This window comes from Schistocerca serialis, chromosome 2 (assembly GCF_023864345.2).
Source record: "Schistocerca serialis cubense isolate TAMUIC-IGC-003099 chromosome 2, iqSchSeri2.2, whole genome shotgun sequence".
In the NCBI taxonomy this organism is placed as follows: Eukaryota; Metazoa; Arthropoda; class Insecta; order Orthoptera; family Acrididae; genus Schistocerca; species Schistocerca serialis.
The window spans coordinates 597,289,382-597,307,701 of record NC_064639.1 but is presented as its reverse complement, the minus strand read 5'-3'; the positions used below and the strand labels follow the sequence as shown (position 1 = coordinate 597,307,701).

Here is an 18,320-nt window from a genome sequence, read left to right as displayed (position 1 = left end):
ACAGAAACATGTAACTTTGCTATTTGACTTTTTTTTTAAATTTTGAATCTGCAGATCATTCTTTGAGATTTGTCCCTGCCGTGGCCCATGTGCAGATTTAGTTTAGTAACAGCGGCGAAGCAAACGTGTGGAAGAACTCCCAATGTAACATACCCTTTATTTCCAATATAAGAAAATAAAAAAAATAAAATCTGTAAGTGGCTTCGTCGCAAGTACAGCAATTTCCTGAACAGGAAACAACACTGGCGCGCATTTTGGTCGATGTAATCAACTCTTCACAGCAAATTAGTTCCTATCGGCATTTCCATGATTGATTAGCGCTGTATACCGCGCCCAACACAGGCAGAACGTTCGCAAGGTAAAACTTACGAAATGTGTATATAATAACTACACGAGGTCGATCAACCCAAAGGTCAGTAAATATTTGTAGCAAAAATTAACACTTGTTCTATGGTTACTACGTGACGACACTTTTTTAAACAAGAAACTCGTACGCAGTCACCTTTAATTTACAAACAATTACATTATTTATATTTTCTTCAATTAAGTAGTTCTCGCTCGCGCAAGCAGATTATGGATTTCGCAAAATTCTTCGAGTGATTTTCTCAGGCTGCCTCTGACTGATACATTATTAAGTAGAAAATGATTAGGCTATTAGCTGCTGAGGAGGCTGAACCTAGAGACTGCCTCTGAACGAGAAACAAGCCAGTCTTTATACCGTAACAGTGCTGAGTGGGTGAAACACAAAGTTTAACATTTAAGGTGATTTCCTTGGAACTCGTGAAATCTGGAAGATGGAAGCAAACAAGTCTAGCGGGACCAGGACGGGAGCTTTCAACACGAGTTTTGATTTTCATTTTTCTAGCGTTGGTGTCTGATTTTACAGCAGCACTTTTACATTTGATCTGGGAGCTAACAGATGATATGTTAGACGAAGAACCAGACTTGTCGATGCTTAACAGACCGCATTATTTCCGTAAAAACTCGATTGGTGCGATTTCCTGTCCGTTACATCTTAATTGCTATCCAGTCTTTGCATTTGTGCATTGTATGTGGAAGTCGCAAGGAACCAGTTCGAGGTAATGTGTTAACTGTTAGCGGTGAATTTTTGTTAAGGCCGTGCTCTGAGCTTGAAATGTTTCTAAGAGCAGTTATATCGTTATAAAGCTTATTTCCATCAACGTAGAGCGATAATAGTTTTTAACAGTGTCTCTCCGGGTAACTCGAGGCTGGCGTCCTTTATCAAGACATTTACAGATGTAGCAGTAACCAGAATTGATCTGGGTACAACTATAAAGATTTTCTTAACCAGTAGGAGGCGGCATACGTCGCGCGATTTAATTAATGCGCTACAAACTGCTAAAAGCGCGTGGGTTCTGCCAAGACCACTCGTAGGAGAGTGAAGAAACAGTATAATATGGCTAGTTTTGGAGTAAACCAAATCAAATTAAAATCACCGATGACAGTTCCTTCTTACCTACGTAATAAACGGAAACAAATTTCTAAATGAATGTGATACAAGTTAAAGAGGACTGCTGTCTCTAAAAAATGTACTGTCTATTGAGTGGCATTATTACACATATAAATTCCAGTTCAACAAAATAAAAAGTGAAGAAATAAAACAGTGTGAAATCATCACAATTAGCAAAGCGTTTCAAGACAGCCAGTAAACATCATACAGGCTGATTACTGAATTCTTGTTTTCAGATAGTTTTTTTTAATAATATTCTTTATTCGAAGCTGGTTATTTCCTCCCTGTGAATGTAGAAGTGACACGGGTGATTATAAATCACATAGGATACACAGCTTGAACAGGGTAGGAGGAAAAGGAGGAGAACTGACCTGTTGATTACAAACCATGCAAGCGCCTAAGAACGAGACAGACGGAGCCAAACCTAAAGACTCTAAAAACTATGGCGAGTACTATAGAACTGTGACCGGCCAGGTGCAGAAGCCACAAACTTCACACACAAAAACTGTAGATGTTCAAAGCGAATTTTTCACTGAGGACGTAAGAAGGACGCCGTCTGATGTATTACACAATATTAATGATTTCATGTGAAGAAACGACTGTTTACGTAGATTCATCTAATGTCTATAAAAAGCAGACCGCTTACTGGAATTAAGTAATATGGCACTATGCCCTTTCTTTAGAAATAAAACATCACGATTAATGTTAATAGTATCTTTTATCGGTTTTCGCCCGAACGGAGTTTCCCTCGAAACAGAACTACACGCAAATTAGAACAGAGGAATGTTCTTTAGATCTGCGACTCACGGGGAAAATAATCATTGGGCTGAAAATTCCCAAGCCCCAAGTCCAATATTATACACTCCTGGAAATGGAAAAAAGAACACATTGACACCGGTGTGTCAGACCCACCATACTTGCTCCGGACACTGCGAGAGGGCTGTACAAGCAATGATCACACGCACGGCACAGCGGACACACCAGGAACCGCGGTGTTGGCCGTCGAATGGCGCTAGCTGCGCAGCATTTGTGCACCGCCGCAGTCAGTGTCAGCCAGTTTGCCGTGGCATACGGAGCTCCATCGCAGTCTTTAACACTGGTAGCATGCCGCGACAGCGTGGACGTGAACCGTGTTTGGCGCCGTGCAGGTGAGCGCCACAATCAGGACTGCATACGACCGAGGCACACAGGGCCAACACCCGGCATCATGGTGTGGGGAGCGATCTCCTACACTGGCCGTACACCACTGGTGATCGTCGAGGGGACACTGAATAGTGCATGGTACATCCAAACCGTCAGCGAACCCATCGTTCTACCATTCCTAGACCGGCAAGGGAACTTGCTGTTCCAACAGGACAATGCACGTCCGCATGTATCCCGTGCCACCCAACGTGCTGTAGAAGGTGTAAGTCAACTACCCTGGCCAGCAAGATCTCCGGATCTGTCCCCCATTGAGCATGTTTGGGACTGGATGAAGCGTCGTCTCACGCGGTCTGCACGTCCAGCACGAACGCTGGTCCAACTGAGGCGCCAGGTAGAAATGGCATGGCAAGCCGTTCCACAGGACTACATCCAGCATCTCTACGATCGTCTCCATGGGAGAATAGCAGCCTGCATTGCTGCGAAAGGTGGATATACACTGTACTAGTGCCGACATTGTGCATGCTCTGTTGCCTGTGTCTATGTGCCTGTGGTTCTGTCAGTGTGATCATGTGATGTATCTGACCCCAGGAATGTGTCAATAAAGTTTCCCCTTCTTGGGACAATGAATTCACGGTGTTCTTATTTCAACTTCCAGGAGTGTAGAAGTCTTCATGTTTATACTGGGTAGTGAGAGTGAAAGAAATGACTTTAGATGTTAATACCCGAGAGAGATCTTCAGTCGACAACATTGTGCAACGAAACACTCAGCTGCGACAAAGAGAGGTGAGCCAGCTGCTGATCATACCTTCACGCCTGATTAACGACAGTTTAGTCTCCCACAACTCCCTAGGTCAGTGATTTCCAAATTACTCCTCTGACTTTGAGAATCCTAGTACTTTGAGGAAACAACTGATTTATTGTTAAGTAAACAAAATTTTTCGATGCGAGAAAAACTTGTTTTAATCAGTGATTAGTTCATTATTAAATCATAACTAATAACACATAAATTTGAATGCAGGTTTATTCTGAATGATGGATCCATTTTCAAAATTCGTATTTATTCAAGTACAAATCCAAAATGCGCTTTATGTCAATGAAAAGAGGAAGTTTCAAGGTTTTTTCATAATGTTTGATATCAATTTAATAATTAGAAATGAGAAATGATTTAAATGTTAAATGTGGCCACCATTGGCTGCACGGCCAATATCGACGCGGTAGTATCTGCTGTTACTGTGTGCACGGCAGCAGTGATCCGGTTCCGCAGATTATTCAGAGTGGTTGGTAGAGGCGGGATTCAGAGTGGTTGGTAGAGGCGGGACGTAAACAGCTTCCTTCACATAACCCAGTGCAGAGCCAGCTTCTGAAGTCCCCAGCGACCGATCCAGCGCTCAGGAAGGGAGTCATTCAAAAAGCCTCGTACATCACGGTGCCAATGGGGCGGAGCTCCATCCTGTTGGAAAATGAAATCTTGGAAATCTTCCATAACTTGATGGAACAACCATTGTCCCAACATGTCCAGGTACGTGATTCTCGTTACAGTTCTTCCGCAGCGAAGAATGGTCCATAAACCTTTGTGCGGGATACGGCACAGAACACGTTGATATTCAGTGAGTCTCTTTCGTGTTGAACTGGTGAATGTGGATTTTCCAAACCCCATATGCGAACATTGTGTCTGTTGTCTTTTCCACGAAGGTGGAACGTCGCTTCACCGCTAAAAATTACAAGCGTCATCCTCAATATTTGCTAGGACATAACCACAAAATCCGAGACGCTTCTCTTTATCATTGGGGTTGAGAGCCTGCACAAGTTGTAATTGGTAGGGCTTTTGCAGCAAACGTCGTCTCAGAACTTTCCATACAGTTGGTTGGGGTATTCCAAGTTCTCGGCTTGTTCTATTGGTAGACTTATTGGGACTGCGCACAAAACTTTCATGAATCCGTCGGACATCATCCTCTGGCACACGCGGTCGACCTGTGCTTTTTCCTTTGCACACATTCCCAGTCTATGTAAATTTCTTAAACATTTTGCGAGTTGGTGGTTGAATACCGAATTTGGTACGAAATGCCCGCTGCGCTGCAATGTGTAACTCACTTTTCGGGAACTCAAGAATGCAAAAAACCTTGTGCTTCAAAGTCGCCATTCCATTCAACCGACAGGCTCTCTAGACGGCCCTATTGCCGCGCGAACTCTAGCGGCCGCTTCTGAAACCATCACCGCCCGCCGCTGCCCGCCAAAAACAAAAAAAACTTCCTCTTTTCATTGGTATAAAGCTTGTTCATTTTGGATTTGTACTTGGATACATACGAATTTTTAAAAATGGGTCCATCATTTAGAATAACCGTGTATTTTTAAAAAATAATTGTTATCCTCAAAATGTCGGAGAATACATCACGTTATTAATAGTTTTTCGCGGAGCACTTATTCACTTCTTTGGAACACATTTTGGGGAAACCTGCTCTAGGTAATTGCTGGGCAGGTTCCCACCCCTTCTTTAACACCGTTACAGAAAAGAACGGTTAAAACACGGAGAAAAATCACGCTTTTGCGGATATAACTTTCCCTTCCATCTTAGGCTCGAAAGAATATAGGATTGATACGTGGCCACGAATTTTAATAAAGGCTGATTACTGTACCATTGTCGATTTAGTTGTACGTAAGACAGTGAAACAGAAGACTTTATTTAAAAAATTTCACACTAGCTCTTTCGACCGTCACATGTTTTTGTCTTATAAATTAGGCCATAATATATGAGCGGACTAAAAAAGCAAGTTATAGTTTACAGATCGTTGTGACAGGCAATATTCAATGTTGCAATACACTCAAAAGTGAGGCTGATACACCACAGCATGTTTTCAACATAGTCAACGAGTCGTCGTAAACAAAGACTCCAAACGTTCTACCAATCTTTCAGTTTTTCGACGACAGAGATCCACTCCGCGTGAACGTCCTCAACGTTGAAAAATCTGCGACTGCTACGATGCAGTTCCTCGACCGCCAGAACACTGTTGTCCGTGGTCGATGTCTATGGCCTTATACGTCTGCGCGGCCTTTGTAAAATTGTTGGCACCATGCGTTTGGTATATACACTGCCAGAATTACACGGTGAACCAGTGTGTAATTTAGACGGTTTGCCCACAAGAATCGTACAGTCTCACATACTTCCACTTTGGAGCACGTTTCCAGCTGCCACTCCATTTCCCTCCCATACTGTTGTGCACCTGTTATCCGTACTACAGGAGAACTAGGTCTGCAGGAAACCTATAGCGTACTCTCTTCTGACAATGCGCCTCTTGATGCGCAATGGTCTTGGCGTGGGACGAGATGTGTAACCCACGTTCTGAAGACCCTCCTTCGTACGTATAACTTAGGGGGGCGTCATGGTGGTAAACTGCACGTTTGTAACAAAGTTTATGACAACTGATGCAAGGCCGTACTGAATTGGTCGATGCACAGTTGGCTAGGAGATGGTTTCTCAAATGCAATAACAAAACGGGAAAACCAACGGAAATCATGTGTAAATTGCAGTGAATACCCTACCAGATAACAAGCATTACCCACTGCTGTACAAGTCTGCACTGAACGGCCTCGGTTCCATTCGGCACACTCCTGAAGGCCGACCGGAAAATCTGAAAGTTAGCAAGCGATAAATTTGAATGGTAGACGGTGGCTCTAGTCACTTCCAAAATAAGCTGTATGAAGCAAAGACATCCATTTGCCATACTACCTGCAGAGGAATCAAACGCGTAGGGTTAGCGAGGGAGAGCACCAACAAATGTGGGCCGTCGTGGGGAAGGGAATAGCTTGGAATCTCTTCAAAGGAATAGTTCCAGCATTCGCTGGAAGCAACTGCGGGAAACAGTACAAAAAGTAAATCAGCATCTCCGGAACACCCTTCACTTCCAGTTTTTTCTTGGCCACTGTACAGACTGACGGTCCCCTACTGAAGCAGCTCCGATAACGTCGACCCAAAACAAGCTTTACGTATTTGAGAGAGACATTAGAAAAGCAACCTCTGCTACAGCAAACTCTTCGATAAGTGAAAAACGTTCTCAATACTTATGCTTTGCGGCGAATAAAATTGTAAGCTCTTACTATTTGAGCAACGTTGTTCCAGCTACAGTGATGACGAGTCAAAGGCAGTTCCACAATATAGTAGTTTTCAAAACATGTTCGTACAGAATGGAAGAAAATTAGACTTTCCCGTCTCGTCGATAACGGCGTCCTTAATTACAACACGAGGGGCGGAAGAGAATGATGTTCTTGCCTTCCTCCGACCCATGGCGACGGACTGTCAGGCAGTTATGGAAAAAGACCTTTTTACTAAGTAAGAATCAAGGTGCAAACTTAAGTCTTTCACATATAGCAGAGGTGGAAATCACGGTATGACCTACAGGCAAATACCAGATCCAAAAGATCCTGTTTTTTCAAGAGCTCTCTGCAAGATACTCTTGAATTAATACAAGATATACTTCTTATCCAGGCGATTCATTAATTCTAGGTGTGGATTTTCCAGTTGAGGTTGTGATCTATCTGGGGTACTAAAACTTAACAGTTACTATGTGCTATACTTCATCGTTTGAGAAACTTAATTTTATCCCTTGTGGATTTCTATAAGTAGTACTGGACTGTATGTACTACTTGTCAACATTCAGTGATACTTCATTTACCTTGAAACATCTGTTGATGTTTTCGGATATTTCATTAGCTGCCTTTTCAATAAGGTGACCGGTACTATTTTTATTCCAATACTTTTATCATCTGCAGAAAGTACAAAATTTGCCTCTTCTGAATAAGCAAGATGAAGATCATTTACGTATATCAGGAACAAGATGGGACCCAGAATCTAATCCCGTCTGATGGCTTCAAATTCGCCATGTGACTTCCATAGAACGGGTGCACATTGCTTTCTGTCAGCTGTAACACATTGCTCGCACATAACTTATCCGATTGGGGGAAAAACTCTGAATTTGTTAAAACTGACAAGCAAATTTTAACGCAGACGTTAAAGCATTGGGTAATAGTAAATCACCTTCTTAATGTCACAAGTTTCCGATTTTGTCTAAAAAAAAAATAAATAGAAGTTGCTTTTTACTACCATAGTAATGAATATGTGTAATTCGTTTGCAGGCAATCACGTTAGTAAAAGCATTTAAGTACGTTACTAACGTCTATGGTTCAAGCCACTGGCAAGTTAGTTAAGGAATCAGTTCTTAATTGAAAATAAGCACCAGCACCACCAAAATTTCTCCACTATCGGTCTCGGCCGTCAGGCCATTTCAAAGCGTTCAGAACTAAAGAACAGGAGGATCTCTGCCACTTGGAGTGCGCCAGAGAGCGCTCTTCAGTTGCGAATACTAGGAAACGGCCCGAGTGCCGAGACCGGAAGTGGAGAAATTTTGGTGATACAGGTGCTCCGTTCCAATAAAAATATTGCTGATGTTTGCGGATGCTCTGTGTCCCAAGAAAACCGAACAGTGAATCTTAAGCTGAATCCTAAATGTGCACCTGATTCGTGCACGGAGGTGACAAGCGGACCGACTTCTGTAACACACACACACACACACACACACACACACACACACACACCAGCGTTAGCGCTTGCAGCCGACCTTGCTGTGTCCCGCCGCCGGTTCTGGCTCGCACGTGGTCGGCGTCCTGCGTCGGCAGCGTGCGCGCCACAACTGACGTGGCCGCCGCAGCGGCAGGGACCGTCGGCGATACAACTGCCCCCACCGGGACCGCCAGCAAGCGCCCAGTAGCGTCGCGTTGTTTACGCTGGCGCCGCGCCCGGCACTAGACGCTCCTCCTCCGGTGCTCTCTCCTCGTAACGAACCATCACTTCTAGCTCTCGATTTTTCTGAAACAAAACCAAACAGAGGACTCTGCCATCTACACCAGTCACTAGCTGTTAGGGGCGTTGGAGGAATCGCCCAAGGCATGATACAAAAAGCGAGTCAAACACATCAGTTTGCTTAACGCCCAACAGTGAAAGCCAGGTGTAGTATACGACAAGTACTACTATAGCGTAGGAATTTTGGAAGTAGCAATGATAGAGTTTACTGATAACCAAAGAAAACTTCATAACGAATGTTCATAAAGGTTGTACGGTAAATTTTTCACACTGCTGACAACTGAAAGAACACGAGAAGTGTCGTTGGACATTTCAGTACATTGACATTATCTGCTCTAGTATATACTTAACTCTGTGGTGCGTGAATTTCACTGCAGTGGACAACTATTAATGGTCAATTCTCTAGCGCAGAGTTTCCCAGCGTGTGGTCCGCGGACTCCTTAGGGGTCCGCCGGCTCTTTCTAGGGGATCCGCGGCCACCTTTCACCAAATCGTGTAAAATAATGAGTAAAATTATTGGATAAAAATGTGAAAATCAAATTCATCACTATTTTTTGTTTCCTGTGAAAAACTTGTGTACTTCAGATCGTCTTCCCTAGCAGCCTTTGCGGTTCCTAAGTGAGAACGCATGCACAGTTTAGTGCCGGAGAATGCGGCTTCTCTGATCGACTGTTTCGCAACAATACGAGGGTCGTTTTGTGCGCCGGTTCACGGCGCCAGATGCGCTGAAACCTTTTATGCATACGCGGAGCGAGCTTTGTCGACCAATCACAGCGCTCGGTGGTACGTATGCGGCTGCTGGCATCATTATATGTTAAACTTGGCTTCGTCAGTGCACTACGTATTTCATAAGTCGATTTTTGACCTTCAAGTTGTTTTCATTCATCTCTAAACCAAAGACTATTGGGCATGGTGTGGGGGGGGGGGGGGAGGGGGGGAGGGGGTCATTGGGAACATGGCACTTGCATTAAGAAGCTTTCAGTTCCCATGGGCTTCGGTCTGAAATTTAAAGTTACTGTGCTCTTGACTGACTAGGGGTCCGCCAGCTGAAAAGGTTGGGAAGCCCTGCTCTAGCGGTTTCAATCAGTCATGAGGCCGCAAATGCATGCAGGACACATCACCAGTAGGGAGTGCCTACTGCAGTGAACGGTGTACATTTGCAGCCTCAGAACTGATTGAAAACGTCAAAGACGCGACCATTAACAGCCGTCCACTGTAGTGGACACTATGCGCCAGAGTGTCAAAGGCAATACAAAAGATTCTTCCGGGCATCCTTGACGTCGATGTTCCATTCCACTGACGGTTTGTGTGAATGCCGCTTTTTGAAACGCATTGTGGAGTGTTCCGATGTTCCGTTCCATTGCGTCCAATGTGAGTCGACCTTGAAAATTCGAGATATGACGCCAGTAGCCTATTAGTTCGCAAGCTTTTTCCAGTTGTGTGTCACAGGTCCAAGGAGTGAAAGCATCGTGGAGAGTGAGTAATACTGGTACTGAACCAATGTAAAGAGGGTTGCCCCATTAACAACCGAACAGCATACAGGTATTCTGCTTATGCCTACTGAAGGCGTGAACCTACTGAAATACGTCTGAAGATGAGGATTCGACATGACGATATCCGTCTTTCCAACCAAAGATCAGTAATTAGCTGGCAGAAAGTTCAATGTCTTACTACTTGCTTCTATTTGGAAGTGAAGAGTGGTTTCTCTTGTTTCTCAGTCTTCAGTACTAATTTAATGTTTCTTACTTATTCGTTTGTTTTACGAATGTTAGGTTCTGCGTCAAATATTAGCAATGTACAATAGCTCATCCAGTTATATTCGTATAAAAGCCCCAGTTCTTTTGACTATCACAACAGCTGTAGATATTTTTAAATAATTCGCGTACTTGACTGTTTCTTCCCAATTAATGAAATCAGTCTTGGGTCTGTGCCTATTGTGTATGAATGTTGGGGGAAGGGGGGGCACATTTCCCAAAACGCTAGAAACCGCGTTAGCCGCGGTCGACAGCCTGTGGCGACGGTGCGAGCGGGCCCTTCGGGCGACGGCTTTGCACTCCACACAGAATTGTCGTCGCCTAGACACGTCTATATAGTCTGATATTCACGCAGGGTTGAGCACTCGTCGTACACCTGTCTACTACCAGATTAAGAACACTTCGAGGAGTTGTCCATCGCTGACAGTACGAACGATCCAGTAAGAGAACTTCACCAGTTGGGACTGCGGCAGTTCTCCTTGCTACACGCTGACTTTCACAGAGAACTGACATTTTACAATTGTCGGGCAGCCATCGATACGGCAGAATGTACACGGTCGTGGCACGGAAAGCCATATGGCGGTTTTCGCATATACGCGGTACGGACCGTTGCCGTTCGAACGAAACACGGCAGCCGTGCCGTTAGCACGGTGACCCAATGGGATAGTGGTTAGGGACCTAGTAAACACTGGCGCCTCCAGTCTTTCAAGCACAGCGCGGCATTCGTTCTGATGTTATTTGCCGTTCTTTTTGTTTTCATAACTTATTTTCGTAGGTTGTAAGGTGCCTCTTACGTGACGAAGACATTTTTACCAGTTTTAATAGATTATTGTCTCTTATTGATGTATTCACGATAGTTAGGAAGTGCTGTAGTCCGTAGCCGGCCATGAATCGGAGAGCATTTCCCACGCTGGCTTGGTAGGTGACGAAGCGACCCCATGTCGCGCTTAGTGGGGTGGGGCTCGGCGCTGGACCACAGCAACAAGCGTCGGCCTGGGAAATATACATGACGGGAAGCACCGCCATCTTGGCGCCAAAGTCACCGATTTTGTTTATTTATATTTAATAATTAAAGTCATTTATGACAACATGAATACTAGGAGGAGCCTCTGGATGTTTAAAACTATTTATCATAATTTTGCCTCGTTAAAATTCACACCCGTTCATTCACAAATGCGTATCTTAGTAAGTACGAACTTGATTGGAAACCCACGAACTGTGACGAAACTAGTAAGAGATATGGACTGCGCGCCAAAGTCGGCAGTCGGCGTTAAGAGCTCTTCCTGTCTTGTTCGATGGTAGTCATGCTCTCGGTTACGAGTAGTTTGTGACACGAGTGTTTCATTATTGATCTAATAGGAATAGAAGTGATATTACCGTATTCTGAACGTTAATTTCGAAAAAATAGATACCCCAAAGTTGATCGATAGCAGTTTCAGATAATTAGCTTCCACCGACAGAGACATCCAATGTGCCAATGAAGAATCTGCACGGGACGACATTTACGAGAGCTGTACCGCGCCCAGGTTTGAGGAAATCCGACGACACGACCCACCAAGGCGGGTCAAGGAAGGTCCGACTTACACTCGCAAATTCCGGGTGGAAATGCTGACCAGTTATACTGTGCGTCACATATACCACCCTCTACGGACTCGCGGCTAAGCTGAGTAATAACAGTATCAGTTTAGAAGCGAGGGGATCTCGCAAGGTCTAAACATGGCTTGGGTCACAGGCATTTAATGGAAGAATGGCGAGTTTCGCGGGCCAAACCTATAAATCAGTGGCCCGCGAGCCGCATGCGGCCCAGATCATGTTTTCGTGCTGCCCTCGACCCTCCTCGGCTTCGCACGGGTAGCATTAGTTATCTACTTGTCTGGCGTAGCGGTGTTTTGTTTACAGAAACTGCGTAGAATTGTGATTAAAGTTGGGGAAGTGATTAGGTAACTGAAAACCATCCACCACTTTCATTTAACGCGCCACTTGCCGGTGTTCAGCAGCGCTAAAGGCGTGAGCGGCCTGCTAGCCAACAACGTGAGATGTACGTCAAACGCGCCTTGTGCCCACGGCCACTCGTTTGTCGGCTCGTTTGTCCCGCAGCCGCCTCATTGTTAGCTTTGTCTTGTCAGTCTGTCAGTCGTGGACTAAGGAAAAAATTGCTCAACTAAAATCTACCATTCGTCGTCAACAAAAGTTGGGCAGTGTGAGGCTGTGACAGGAGCATCATACCAAGTATGTAATATTCTGGCAAAAAATACGAAAGCTTTCACTGATGCTGAATTAGTGAAGCAATGTATGATGACTATTTCTGGAACTTTGTTTCAAAATTTCTCCAACAGTAAACAAATATCCGCTGAAATAAATAAGCTTACACTTTCAGAATCTACCTGTCGACGTCGTATAGAAGGTATTTCAAAATACACTCCTGGAAATGGTAAAAAGAACACATTGACACCGGTGTGTCAGACCCACCATACTTGCTCCGGACACTGCGAGAGGGCTGTACAAGCAATGATCACACGCACGGCACAGCGGACACACCAGGAACCGCAGTGTTGGCCGTCGAATGGCGCTAGCTGCGCAGCATTTGTGCACCGCCGCCGTCAGTGTCAGCCAGTTTGCCGTGGCATACGGAGCTCCATCGCAGTCTTTAACACTGGTAGCATGCCGCGACAGCGTGGACGTGAACCGTATGTGCAGTTGACGGACTTTGAGCGAGGGCGTATAGTGGGCATGCGGGAGGCCGGGTGGACGTACCGCCGAATTGCTCAACACGTGGGGCGTGAGGTCTCCACAGTACATCGATGTTGTCGCCAGTGGTCGGGGGAAGGTGCACGTGCCCGTCGATCTGGGACCGGACCGCAGCGACGCACGGATGCACGCCAAGACCGTAGGATCCTACGCAGTGCCGTAGGGGACCGCACCGCCACTTCCCAGCAAATTAGGGACACTGTTGCTCCTGGGGTATCGGCGAGGACCATTCGCAACCGTCTCCATGAAGCTGGGCTACGGTCCCGCACACCGTTAGCCCGTCTTCCGCTCACGCCCCAACATCGTGCAGCCCGCCTCCAGTGGTGTCGCGACAGGCGTGAATGGAGGGACGAATGGAGACGTGTCGTCTTCAGCGATGAGAGTCGCTTCTGCCTTGGTGCCAATGATGGTCGTATGCGTGTTTGGCGCCGTGCAGGTGAGCGCCACAATCAGGACTGCATACGACCGAGGCACACAGGGCCAACACCCGGCATCATGGTGTGGGGAGCGATCTCCTACACTGGCCGTACACCACTGGTGATCGTCGAGGGGACACTGAATAGTGCACGGTACATCCAAACCGTCATCGAACCCATCGTTCTACCATTCCTAGACCGGCAAGGGAACTTGCTGTTCCAACAGGACAATGCACGTCCGCATGTATCCCGTGCCACCCAACGTGCTCTAGAAGGTGTAAGTCAACTACCCTGGCCAGCAAGATCTCTGGATCTGTCCCCCATTGAGCAGTTTGGGACTGGATGAAGCGTCGTGTCACGCGGTCTGCACGTCCAGCACGAACGCTGGTCCAACTGAGGCGCCAGGTGGAAATGGCATGGCAAGCCGTTCCACAGGACTACATCCAGCATCTCTACGATCGTCTCCATGGGAGAATAGCAGCCTGCATTGCTGCGAAAGGTGGATATACACTGTACTAGTGCCGACATTGTGCATGCTCTGTTGCCTGTGTCTACGTGCCTGTGGTTCTGTCAGTGTGATCATGTGATGTATCTGACCCCAGGAATGTGTCAATAAAGTTTCCCCTTCCTGGGACAATGAATTCACGGTGTTCTTATTTCAATTTCCAGGAGTGTATATGTTTGAGGCAGTAATTAATAAAGTCAAACTATGCAAACACTTCAGCCTTGCATGTTAGTCTAGCACAGATTAAGCTTCGATGGCTCAGTTTTCATTATTTGTGCGTTACTGCACAAATGATGGGGTAATGGAGGAAGATTTTTTAGCAATTATAACCATGAAGGGTCACACAAAAGGATGCGATTTTGTGGATACTGTGGTGTCACCGCCAGACACCACACTTGCTAGGTGGTAGCCTTTAAATCAGCCGCGATCCGGTAGTATACGTCGGACCCGCGTGTAGCCACTGTCAGTGATTGCAGACCGAGCGCCACCACACGGCAGGTCTAGAGAGACTTCCTAGCACTCGCCCCCAGTTGTACAGCCGACTTTGCTAGCGATGGTTCACTGACAAATTACGCTCTCATTTGCCGAGACGATAGTTAGCATAGCCTTAAGCTGCGTCATTTGCTACGACCTAGCAAGGCGCCATTATCATTTGCTATTTATCTTGTGGTGCATGTACCGTCAGACCGATGTTCACCAATTATGGATTAAAGTTAAGTATTCCAGAAGCTACGTACTATTTTTGCTAGTTCATTTCCGTGTCCTGTTCCAGACCTGCGTGAGCTTTAACGCGTGCCTTTCGGCTTCCTCTCATAGTGGCTTGGCTGTCTTGCCAAGTTACAACAGATACAATTAAAGAATTTGTAAAAAAATTACTTATCTATGAGCAAATTAATATCAGAATGTACAGATGGTTGTCCGTCAATGACGGGCGTCAACAATGGTTTGATAACACTGATTAAGAAGGAATGGAATTTGCCAAATTTACTCTCCATTCACTGCTTACTGAAGAAAGTTTGGCATGTCAAATTTCAAATACCAGATGTAAGAATGTTATTCAAACGGTTATAAGCATTATAAATTTCATTCATGCCCGTGGACTTAATCGCCCCAAAATTTAAAGAACTTCTGCAAGAATTGCAAGCTTGTTACAGTGTTGTTCTCCTACATACTGCTGCCAGATGGCTAAGCAAAGGAAAATTGCTGGAACGGTTTGTCAATTTGAAATCTGAAATTACTTTATTCTTACAACTAAGTGGTAAAAACTATCTTTAACTTGACGATGAATGGTGCATAATTACAGCTTTTTTGACTGATACTACATAAAAATTCAACACACTTAACTTGGAAATACAAGGACCAAACAAGATAATTGGGCAAATGACTAACAAAATATTTACATTTGAAGCCAAGCTGCAATTATATATAAATGAACTCTAAGTAAAAGATCCGTCTAATTTTCGAACTGTTGCTATGCTCAGATCTGGCATCGCCGAAACTATTTACCAAAACGTGAAAAAATATTTGGACGACGTTTTGGAAGAAAGAAAACATATTTGGAGATGTTAGAAATATTCGGAGCTGTTTCCTTCACGTAGACAACCCTTGACATGTTGGACATGATCTCAAATTATTCTGCTAATTTGGATTTCCTAAAGCTAATTTGCTAAATGAAATAAACGAATTTCAGCATGACACACAGCTTAAAGTCTGTATATAGAACATCGTGAAACACAACAGCACACTGAACTTTGGAAATGTGTGCCTAACAAATATAAAAATTTACGAGACTGTGCACAGTTCATTTTAACGCTATTTCCTTCAACTTATCTTTGTGAAGGTTCATTTTCAAAAATGAAATACCTGAAAAATAAATATCGTAATCGGTTTTCCAGTCATTTAGAAGACGCAATGAGGCTTGCATGCAGCCCAAGCGACGCAGATATAGACGACATATCAAAAAAGTTCAACATCACAAGTCACATTAATGAAAAATTATATATTTGTATTTAAATTTGTTTTGCAATTATAATGAATAAAAACCACATTCAATAGGAGACTTGCTAGCTTTCTTATATAGCCTGTTGCATGTGCAGTGCATCTGTCCTTTTCTTATTTTTTAAATTTCTTATTTATTTCTACATTTTTTGGAAGTTTGAGATTAATGCAATTATAATAAAGTTTTTGTGGCCATTTGAAAAATGTAATATAATATTTTAATAATACATCTATCTCATCTTGCATGAAAGTACTTTGAAATAAATTTCAGGAACAAGATACGCTGATCCCAGATTAGTTTTTGGTACTGGCTCAAAATTACCAATGATTCCCTTCCTTTCATCCTTCATATGCTCCTGCCTATGCAAGTCATGTGAATGTTATTTTCAATGACACAATTAAACTGGAATGAATTAGTCAGATGTACTGTATGCTTTTTCCAGTTTACTGAAATTTGATCAGCAGCATTTTATGCAGTTTTCAACACTCGTAAACATGGTGACAGTCATTCTGTGAATGGCACATGTCATCATTTACTCACGCTACCACAACGATTATTCCAGTCGGTCTTAACACTCGACCCCTGTGAAGACCGACTAAAAATTTAATTGTTGACAACGTGACAAGTACTCGTATGTCTCCTACGAATGTTGTTTTGTGGTCTTAAGTCCAGAGACTGGTTTGATGCAACTCTCCATTCTATCCTGTGCAAGCTCCTTCATCTCCCAGTACCTACTGCAACCTACATCCCTCTGAATCCGCTTAGTGTATTCATCTCTTGGTCTCCCTCTATGATTTTTACCGTCCACGCAGCCCTCCAATCCTGAATTGGTGATCCCTTGATGCCTCAGAAATGTCCTACCAACCGATCCCTTCTTCTAGTCAGGGTGTGCCACAAATTTCTCTTCTCCCTAATTCTATTCAACACCTCCTCATTAGTTTTGTGATCTACCCATCCAACCTTCAGCATTCTTCTGTAGCACCACATTTCGAAAGCTTCTATTCTCTTCTTGTCCAAACTATTTATCGTCCACGTTTCACTTACATACATGGCAACACTCCATACAAATACTTTCAGAAGAGACTTCCTGACACTTAAATCTATACTCGATGTTAACAAATTTCTCTTCTTCAGAAACTCTTTTCTTGCCATTGCCAGTCTACATTTTATATCCTCTCTACTTCGACCATCACTAGTTATTTTGCTCCCAAAAATAGCAAAATCCATTTACTATTTTAAGCGTCTCATTTCCTAATCTAATACCCCTACTACGAATATATCCCTCATAATCTAATAGTTGTCAAACCGGTGGGCGGGTATTTACAAATCTTTTTCCCCTGTATTGCAGAATTTCAGTGACAAACATGGCTTATTGTTGTCAGCAACTGCACAGCTATGTTATTTGGCGAAGGAGTCACATACATCCAACAGTTGCGAGTGGTTTGTTTCCGAAAGTACTATTTCACTTTAACAGGTGCTAATGTTTACAGTTTCTGAAGAACGATAAATGATATATCTCCAAATCCGGTAAAAAATAATTGGTTAGCAGCTGATCGGCTGTACCTGTCTCCTTCGTCAAATGAAACCTTTTAAGGTGCCACTTGGTACAGGAACAGATTTGTTGTTGCGGTGGGAGGGGACATAACAATGGAAATGTTTTCTTGTTTGTTTCTCAGTGCTGAAAACAAACGGGTGCGTGTGCCTCGTACTAATTATTTGCTATTGTATCAATCTTAAATGAAAGTGCGTTGGATTCCTGAATTATGCATTATAGCGACGGTCATATGCGGTACATATTTGTTGAAAGAAATAATTAGTCATTAGCTCTTATATATATATATAAGTGTGTGTGTGTGTGTGTGTGTGTGTGTGTGTGTGTGTGTGTGTGTGTGTGTCTCCTAAACACGGATCGATTTCAACCACATTGATACAGCTATTATTTTCAATCTGTAAAGAAATATTGTGGGGTAAGCAAAGGCAACGTCTTATTGGGGCGGGGGATGGTAATGTGGAGGGAGAAGGGGGAGGAGGGGGAGGAGGACATGGGTACATATAGGGGGAGTGCGACATGGACAGATGAAGGGGTGAAGAGATGGTGAGTGAGGGAATTCGAGATGGATGATAGAGTGAGGGAAGGAAGAGACAGAATAGCATAAGATTGGAAGAAATACATATCTAGTCAATGCCAGGTACCTCATCTAGCATGAAATACAATTAAGGCTGTTGCAGTTCAGTCACGAGAGTTGAAGAAAAATGACTCAAAACATGTAGAATACATGTTGTGATCGTGTCTCATGTTACATAATACGTTACTTATAGGTCCATTTGCTGTTATTAGCCATCTGTTCACAAAGACAACAGCAACATTTCGTCGGGCAATTACAGTGTTACAATTTACGGATGATTGAGGGTGGCAACAATCTGAAACAGAAC

At 44.0% G+C, this 18,320-nt stretch overlaps 1 protein-coding gene across 2 annotated transcripts in view; it reads right to left on the bottom strand.

The window, feature by feature from the left end:
- The window catches only part of LOC126457625 (glycerol kinase 2-like), a 262,723-nt gene that overhangs the window by 172,310 nt on the left and 72,093 nt on the right, over nucleotides 1-18,320 (bottom strand). For both annotated transcript variants that reach the window (XM_050094091.1, XM_050094096.1), the window contains exon 2: nucleotides 8,224-8,471. The gene's annotated coding sequence lies outside the window, so the exon portion shown is untranslated. The remainder of the gene's footprint in view (nucleotides 1-8,223; nucleotides 8,472-18,320) is intronic.